The sequence below is a fragment of the Nuphar pumila genome, chromosome 14 (genome assembly GCF_984573655.1).
Source record: "Nuphar pumila chromosome 14, dmNupPumi1.hap1.1, whole genome shotgun sequence".
In the NCBI taxonomy this organism is placed as follows: domain Eukaryota; kingdom Viridiplantae; phylum Streptophyta; class Magnoliopsida; order Nymphaeales; family Nymphaeaceae; genus Nuphar; species Nuphar pumila.
Window position 1 is genome coordinate 91,605,991 of NC_143262.1, and position 9,435 is coordinate 91,615,425.

The 9,435-nt window shown below is 38.6% G+C and overlaps 1 pseudogene; it reads right to left on the reverse strand.

Annotated features, from left to right (window-relative positions):
• LOC149817416 (putative fructokinase-5) lies at positions 1-3,421 on the reverse strand (annotated as a pseudogene).
• Between the last annotated feature and the right edge of the window lie 6,014 nt (positions 3,422-9,435).

Sequence of the window (9,435 nt, forward strand, 5' to 3'; positions counted from 1 at the left end):
GACCCTTCAACCCTGTCTCATGATCCAATGGTGGTCAAAAAATCACATTAGGACCCACCCACCACCTTCAGCGAAGGGCAATAAAATCTAGTATTCTGTTACATGGGACATTATGGCCCGCCCCCCTAAACTTCTGAGAGCATTCTTTTCGATGTTGGTTATAAAACAGGAAAAAATAATCAACACGATGATTTTCCACTTCTTAGTGATCACATTTAGGGAAGTAACTAAACTTCAATGAATGGTTGGTGTTGCTCTCAATGCCAAAATGAATGGTATACAAATCGCCAAGTAGTTCATGTTGCACTCAATGCCAAAGAAAAAAACTCTAGAGACATTCTCTTATGAAGAAAATATGAAGCAAAAACAAGAAATAAAAGCCAAAAGAAAACAGCAACCAAAAACTAAAGCCTTGCTCAGGTCCCCAGTAATGACAACAAAAGGAAATCTGTCTAAGCCTTGGAGTTTTTGTAGCTCTCGACTAGCTTCAGAGCAGCGTTTGTATCAGGAAGAGCCGGAATAGCTCCACATGAATTTGCAAACGTCAGTGCGTCCCTCAGTTTCTCTTCATCCTGCACCAACAAAGTTAATACAACCAGTAAAAAGAAGGAAAAATGTCTGTAATAACAAATTCCTTTTTTTCTTGTTTTAATGCAAACTATTTTCATTTGATTCTAGCAGTAATAACAAAATGCTAAACCAAGTAAAACAAATGGTATAACAATAACGACCTGAATGAGATTGAAATCCTTGCCGAGTTGAACCAGGAGTGCACCAACAAAGGCATCGCCAGCTCCAGTTGTATCTATTGTCCTGACTGAGAACCCACTGACCCTTCCTTTGAAGTTCTAAAACAGAAGGCGACTTTTAATCAATAAGTTTCACCTCTTTCCCTGTTCTAATACCATGACATCCAGAAAAAAAATAAACAAGTCTACAAAATTAAAAACCTTAGTGAAATATCTGCAACCCTTTTCCCCATCAGTGACTACCATCAACTTCAATCCTTCATGCCACAACGAAAGAACCACATCTTCCTTCATAGGATTCCCACCGTTTGTCAAGAATGAAACTTCATCATCACCAACCTGCAAGATTCCCATAAAAGAAGGCTCAAAATAAATGTACACAGTAAACGTTCTGTCGCACAGAGAGCCTCTCTGCTCTTCTCAGTCATTGACCATTCAAAACGTTTACGATTATGCCTTTTTAACTTCCACTATTAAGGTCCGTAAGCTTCAAAACTATCCAAAACTAATAAAATTTCAGCATTATTCATTTAAAATTTTCATACCATGTAAGAAAAAAAGAACACTCCAAATGTGTCCTAAAAATGAATGATAAAGATAACAGGAATGAATTCAGGTTCCTTACTTTGATGATGTCTGCTTCATTCCATATGCTCTTGATACCTTCACGGGCAGCTTCAGCAGAAGGCCACAGAGGCAGCCTTACATTCGGATCATAGGAGAGCAACAAGCCGGCTTCCCTAGCAGCCTTCATAGCATCAAGGTTTGCCGAGCGGCATGGCTCAGAGATCAAACTGATTCAACCATAGTGAAAGATCTTTCCACTCTTGATCAATCTAGTTTCAGCTCGGATTCCTTGAGCAGCATATCAGCACTAGGATTTCTATAAAACATGAACTCCCTTTCACCATTCTTCTTCAAGGTGACGAAAGCTAGCGCCGTTCGAGCATGTTTGTGAAACAGACAGCACTGCCATCCACGCCATTAACCTTTAAGATATCCACTAACATGAGCCCGAATTCATCATCGCCGAACTGTAGCCAAGAAACATGGTTATCTACTAGAAACCAATACAACTTGATAGCAGAAGAGTCAATAATTAATGAACTCGGCTTATATTAGAGGGCCGTTCTTATCCAGATCTAGTAAAATTTGCCTATTGCTTTTCAAATATCAATAGAAGGAATGAAGGTAAAGGAGGTAAGCCAATCAGCTAAAATGAAATGAATAAATAACAGATCTGAAAAGTTTAGCAAAATTCGTTCATCCTAACAAAGAAATGGGAAGAACTAACCCAACAGTTTAAAGAGAAAAAAAGAGAGAGAGATCCTGTGAATAGTCAAAACAAGATCAGGAGGGGTGAACAAAAAAACAGAGGAACGCAAACCAAAAACAGAACCCACAAATCAAAGCACCTAAAAAGAAAAACTGTTGGATTAACCACCACGATTTACGTGGTGGTTATCCACGATGTGGATTCATTCCCACATCTGGGATGATCTCTTCTGATAAACCAGCATAGGATCAAGGGGGAACAGTTACGCAAACCGTTCCCATCCTATGCACTATATAAGGGTGTCATGAGCAACCCTTTTTATGAAGCATCTGCTATCATAAAAGTGCCTGTGTGCAAACTAAAGCGGGAAAAGGTCGACTCAACGGTTGCTTTCGGAAGCCTGCGCTTGTGGTGGCTACAGCCCGGCCGAGCAGACAAATCCCCTTGGCCTGATCGATTATCAGAATCTGATTCGTCTTTCTCTGCTCCAGCGACCTCCGATTCCCGACAACAGCAGCCCGTCAATGGCTGCCTCAGGTACGCAGCACCTCCCCTGTGCTTTTGTTGTTTACGTAACAGTCTTTGTGTTTGTCGTGTTGTGAACACCCCAAATTTTTCAAAAATTTGTAAATATTCCCTCTTTGCCCTTTATCTTCATTTTCAGGGTAATTGGGCCAGTTTTAAATCTAAATTCCATTTTATTTCTCAAATTTTACTGAAATTGAATTCATTTTACATATCTGACTCAATTTCGGATCTGGATCCAGATAAAAGACCCAAACCTGAGCTTCGTTGTCCAATTTTTGAATCAAATTCTCAAAATTACCAAAGTTACCTTTTAAACAGGCTCAGACAGTCCATCCGATATCCGAGGTTTAAAACTCGAACATTTTCTCAAAACTTGGGTCCAAACGCATCCTTCTGAAGAAATTTTCCCGAAATGGCCTGGAATTCTCGGAAAAACACTTTTGTAAATATTTGTCAGAAAAATACAAAAAAAATAGTGTTTAATCTTTGTTTTTCCGTAAAACTTTAGGATTTTATTTCAAAAAATGCAAAAAAAGGGAAGAAAATACAAATAGAAAAGAAACAAAAAATTGGTTTTGAAAAACCACTTTTAAAAAAAAAAGCCATTTTTTTGCAAAAACCTTTTTGAAAAACACCCTTTTGAAAAATCGGGTTTTTGAGAAAACTTCTTTTGCAAAAATTTGTTAGGGAGCCCCCTCTTTACAAAAACTTGAAAATAAAAGGGCCCCCTTTGAACCTGTTTTTAGGGTTTTTTTGAAGACCCTTGAGAAGAAAGGGGACATCGCCTCTTCTCTCGACCTCTCTCGCCCGAACCATCCATGGCCATGTGCGACCTCCCTCCAATAGTCGATTCCCCATTGTCGTCCATCTTCAACTACCTCTCTCTCTTCCATCCATCCCCCAACTGAATCCTTCTTTCTCGACACTTCTTCTCCTCCCTACATAAACAACCACGGATCCCATCTCCAGACGACCGCTTCTTCACCCCCGCATGCTCCCTTCTTCCTTATCCTCATCCTCCTCCCTCTTCCACACCACATCATCAAGAACGACGCAGCAGCCCACCATTTCCCCTGATTCCTTCTGTGGATTGCATTTCACCCCTTTCATTGTCTTCACTCTTCTTCTCTGATTTTCCTCAAGTAACAGCAAAAGACCAATTTCCGCAGCCATCGCAGGTAAGTAATCGTGTTCTTCCTTCTTTTGATTCCCTGCAAAGAACCCCCTCTCTGATCCCAATATTTTTTTTTCTTTCTTGATTTCTTATTTTGTTTCAGTAAACGCACCCCTTGTAAAACTGATTTGTATATAACAAATCAGTTAACACCGTGCATCAACAACGGAATAAATCAATTCCGACATCTCATTTTCTTTCCTTGCTATTTTTTTTTTCTTTGATGTTATCATCCCTTTTTTTCCATTCTTTTTTTTTTAGCAGCTTTGTATATCGTAAATCCAGTTTATATGCTACTTTATTTCTGATCCTCTTTCCTATTGCAGTTTCTACGTTGCATCTGATTTTCAATCTCACTTTGATAAATAGTCGATGTTCTAATTTTCTATCGAATTTCGAGTGCTATGTGGGTTTGTGATCATCGACAGACCTGGATTTTTCTGTCTTGATAACCTACCATGCCATATCCAGCATCTGGGTATCATAACCATTCATGAAGCCCCGATTCCTTGTTTCATTTTTTTTATTTTTTTTATTATTTTTTTTCTACACAATCGTCTTCTTCCCTTTCAATAATGTTATTAGTTTTATTTCCAGCATCATTTTTGTTATATATGTGTATCTCCATCGGTGCCCTCCAATCTGATATTATCGCAGATTGATTGTGAAATTCCATGGTCGCTCTGCTCTTAAGGAAGACGATTGAAATGGATGGGTGAATTTTTATAAAGTCTGTATCGTCGAGATGGGTAAGTATATGTATAGGTGGTAAAATCTGAGAACCTCTCAGTCGATGGGGCCATCCTGTTCATTTGAGAATGTTATTATGAAGTCCCTCTTTTGCTAAGAGTAGTTGCTGTATTTGAGAAATACTAGCAACTCTGGAAACTTTTCAACACACAAGGCAGGTATATCATCAATGGTTATTAAATGGGAGATCTCCCGCTGCAGTAAGACTCTTGCAGGATCGCAGTAGTTAATCAGAAGATAAGGCCGATGTTCCCATGAATGCTATGAAGTAGAGATCGCTACCTTTCCTGTGGAGTTCTTGTGATTTTTTTTGCATAATCTGATAATGTCACGGCAAGGAAAGTTGGACATTGCCCGTGAGGAGCTGCAAAGGGAATCTCACTGATGTGAATGTCACTTGCCAAAGCAATTGGCTCTGCAGGAGGAGAATCATTTTTTTTTTTGCTGGGGCACAAGCGCGCCGACATTCTTCCTTCTTGCCAGGTACGAGTTTTTTATTTTATTTTATTTATTTTGCATATGCATACGAGTCATTTCATTGAAAATACTTGCATTTTGTTATCTCCATTATGGTGGTATCAATTCATGTAGTAATTTTATGATCATGTTGAAAACTTTGTGGTGATGATGGATGGAGTCTGTGGGCATGTCTTTCTGAGGCAAAAGGAATTTATATGATGTAATCTACAGGTTCTGCACCGGTCTTTAGGTTGCTTTCATGGTTTCATTAATGGGTATTTTGTGTGGATTTCCTCTTTGCGTTGCTCATTAGCTGCTTTACATTATGTCATGGTCTGAAACTATCCCACCTGCCACATAGTAGCATGCATGTTCTTTGTGTATATTCTATGTATATCAACTTCACAATCTATTTACAACCCGTTCAACCCCTACATACCTGGAGCTGTCATTGGCATGGATGGTCAGCTTGTAGGATCTCAACCCTATTACAATCATACAGTTTCTTCCCCAAGTTATTTCCCAGTAGTCATACAGCCTAGACCCGACACTCCCACTAGTAGCTTACTGGATGCTTCACTACCTAATGTTCCTATCTCAAGTGCTAGTAGACTAGATGGTGTGAGTGCAACATTCCCAGCATCTTCTTCTTCTATGGACACAGTAATTATCCCTCATGGCCTTCCTACCAAATCTTTGTTGAACAAGAATGCTCAGAATTTTCAATCCATGGATATGAAATCTAGAGTCGATGATGTAAATGAGGGTGCTGCCAAGAAGTCTGCATCACAAAATACACCATCTTCTATGAGTATTCCGCTTTTAAGTGCTACTCAGGTTTCCCAGAGCTCAAGTGTTTCCTGCATCTATTCAAGCAAAAGGGTGCTTTCCTCTAAGGAGAATGTCATCAGTTTAGAGTTCTGTCAAGTTTACGACTACAGCTATTAACGAAGTGACTGATGTTGGATCAAGTGGTCATGGATGGCCTGTGATTGATAGATCTAACATAAGATTGCATTCTAGCAGAGTCATGGGCAGTGTGAATGGAAGCTCACATGCCTCAAGTGAACAAAACAAAGCAAGTCAGTAAGATCAGGGATCCCTCTTCATATTTGAACAGTTATCACTGCCACCAATCCATTCAAGTATTTTGTGAGAACTATAACCACTACATTGATCTCTGTACAAAAATCAAGATATGAATCTACAGTGGCTTCCATGAATTGATGTCTATCACCACTAAAGTGACCTTCTGAGTCAAATTCTCCATTTCTGGAAACATTACAAAACACCTTCTAGCAGATGCTTTCATGGTCCTTTGATAGTCTTGTTGCAGCTTCCTTCTGGTTCCTTTTGACTAGTCAGTACTTCCTCGTGGTTCTTGTTGAATATTATTATCTATTGTTTGTTGGACCACTTACAGTAGCTTGTTGTGATTTCATTTAATTTTCATTTGATTTGTTCATGACCATGATTTCCTTCATTGGTCGAGGGCTATTAATGATGGCAGCATTGAGGTTTTCATGAGAATTACCATAGCTCTTTCTTGGATACTCTCTGATCAACACTGACACAAAGGATTAAATGAACTGACATAATCTCCAACTGTAGGATAACTAAATCCTTGTAGCTCTTTTTGAATGCTTACCATTTTGTGTAGAAAATTTGTGTCTTACTATTAACCAAGATTACAACAATAGTCTGTCTTGGAGGATAAGGAATTCTTTTGTTGATACCTTTGTGACCATTGTCATTTGACTAACATGGTTCTTGTTTGGAAGGGCTAGCAATAATTTATCGGTGACAGTCTTCATAGTAGAAACAGTAAAAGCAGAGTTCAATGCTTACAAAAAGCAACAAAGCCATCTAAATCACAATACAGAACTGTGTCAGTAGCTGCTAGTAATAGGAAATTTTGGAAAGATCCATGTTGGTTGGGAAAAGTCTCAATGTGAACTTGATATGGTACCTCTTCTCCATGTGTGCCACTTTATGCAGTCATTAACATCTGTCAATGTTAAAGGTGTAAGAGAATTGATATATGTAAATGTTTTGGATCGGGTCAGGACAGACCCGGTCCATTCTGTAAAATGTTATGTAAGAATCTAAGATGTGCTTTGTATTAAGGGTATTCTGGTAACATATCGAACCCTAATGTTTCATATAAATACTAATGAAATATGAGGTAGCCACACACAACACAATCATGCAGGAATAAGGAGTGATTTCTAAGTGGTTGCATATTTGGACAAATAGAATTCAATCTATTTGTTGCATATTTGTATGGACTTTAGGCCTTTATGCCTTTACACATAAATTATCTTTTTTTTTTTGTTGCCATGAGTCTCATAAGCAGTGTCTATTGAAACTTTTTGCGAAAAAAAGGTAAAATTCAAATCTTTTTCCTGTTGATTAACCAAAAGGATGAAATAAATATCCTCGGTATGATTAGTGAAATAAATATTCAATAATGTTGAAAAGCCAGAAACGAATTGATATTGATCATAGCTATGGCGCGTATTTAAAGATGATTTTCTGGCAATCAGACAGTGGAAATATCCTGAGCTACAAAAAGAATCCACTCAATTCATATCTTCTCATTTTAAAGCTGCAATCAAATATCTGCAAAGGGGATCTCTCAATTGTCGTCAAGATGAAGGCGAATAGGCGAGCAGACCTCCGGGGCTAAAGAAGATTTGGATCATCTCCGAGATGAAGGAGTTTGTGAAGGATCCTTCAAAGGAAAGTTCAAATCACAGTCGAGATGAAGGCAAGTGTGATGAGCCTACCGACAAACCCTAAAAGATATTTGATTTCTGCTATCACCTAAAGACCTTTTTTAGCCAATATCACGTATAATCCCTGAGAAAATGAAGGATTGGAGCATCTCCAAGATGAAGGAGTTTGTGACGTACCCTTCCCCGAAAGAGAGAAAAGTCAGGACACATCCAAATGAAGGATGATGTAAAAAGCCCGAAAAATCCCAATGACTCAAAAAAAAAGAGTGCAAGAAGATCATGGGAAAACACCCAGATATCAAACTGCCCAAAATTGCCAGAAGTCATCTTTTCTTATGAAAAATGTCTTTTATCAATATTTCTTCACTACTTGTTTTTATGAAATTAAGAATATTTCTTCTCTTCTCATGTCAGGGAAATGAATAGCTTCCTTGAAGAAAATCACCAGCACTGAAATTTTGAATTTGACTCTTAAAGACCGAGGAGTTAACCTCGTTGGAGGAAATACTCTAGGTAAAAGAGGAAATGTCTTTTGCACACACGTGTACATTCTTCAAATGTTTGAGTCAACTACAATTTTATCCCATTGGCAAAATTTTTTAGATATTCTAAATAATGAAATAAATATTCAATATCCATTTTGATGCAACCTAGCGTTGTTTATATTTTCCAGAAGAGTTACCCCATTCAGTTGAAGTATCTCTCCTGTCCCATCACGGTTTCGAGAAATCCGTATGGTTGTTCCCACTCAGGTTAAGGGTCAAAACCTGTATTTTCTGCGAGAGGTCATTAAATTCAAAAGCTGATCTAGTCTCAGCAATGAGACATCCAAGTTCATCCATTTTTCAAGCTTTAGGGAACACCATTTTTCTCCTTTCGGATTTGTTCGTCCAAACTCCGAAAGTCCCATCATGGTTTCTTCGTTCGAAGATTCCATCTGGTCGTCCCCTTCAGGTTAAGGGTTAAGCCTGAACCTCGCCCCTTGAGGTATCTTCCTTTTGCAGGTTTTGGTTAAACCTAAATCTCGTTCCAACGAGTTTCCCTCATTTCGACGAGGTGTTTTCTTCCAGTCCCATCATGGTTTTCCCCACAAAGGAATTCATGCTTTGTATATCCATCCAAGAAAGGATCATACTTGAGTGTCATCTCGCGAGGCATTTTCTCTCAAAAATGTCCCATCGAGGTCCTTATATATTCCTTTCCCCATCCAAATTATTTTGATATATCTTCGTCCCATCCAGGTTAAGGGCTAAACCTGATTCATTCCACAAGGTTGATCTTGTCTCACCCACGAGACTTGATCTAAATTCTTATCTTTCATCACTTCGGGATCTTCACCCAAAAATCCCATCACGATTTCCTCATTTTTATCATTTATTCATATCATTGTCGAGGATTTCGTCCCCCCAAGCCATTCAGGACAAGGCTTTAAGCCTGAAAAACCATAATTCTTCCACACCCAGTTCAGGTCAGCTAACTGGGGCATTTTTCAAATTTTGGAGTGTTTTCTTTGCCACTAAGCTCGACTTTCAACCGGCTTAGTAGCAAAGAGGGGCATCTGTGAACACCCCAAATTTTTCAAAAGTTTGTAAATATTCCCTTTTTGCCCTTTATCTTCATTTTCTGGGTAATTGAGTCAGTTTTAAATCTAAATTTCATTTTATTTCTCAAATTTTACTGAAATTGAATTCATTTTACATATCTGACTCAATTTCGGATCCGGATCCAGATAAAAGACCCAAACCTAAGCTTCGTTGTCCG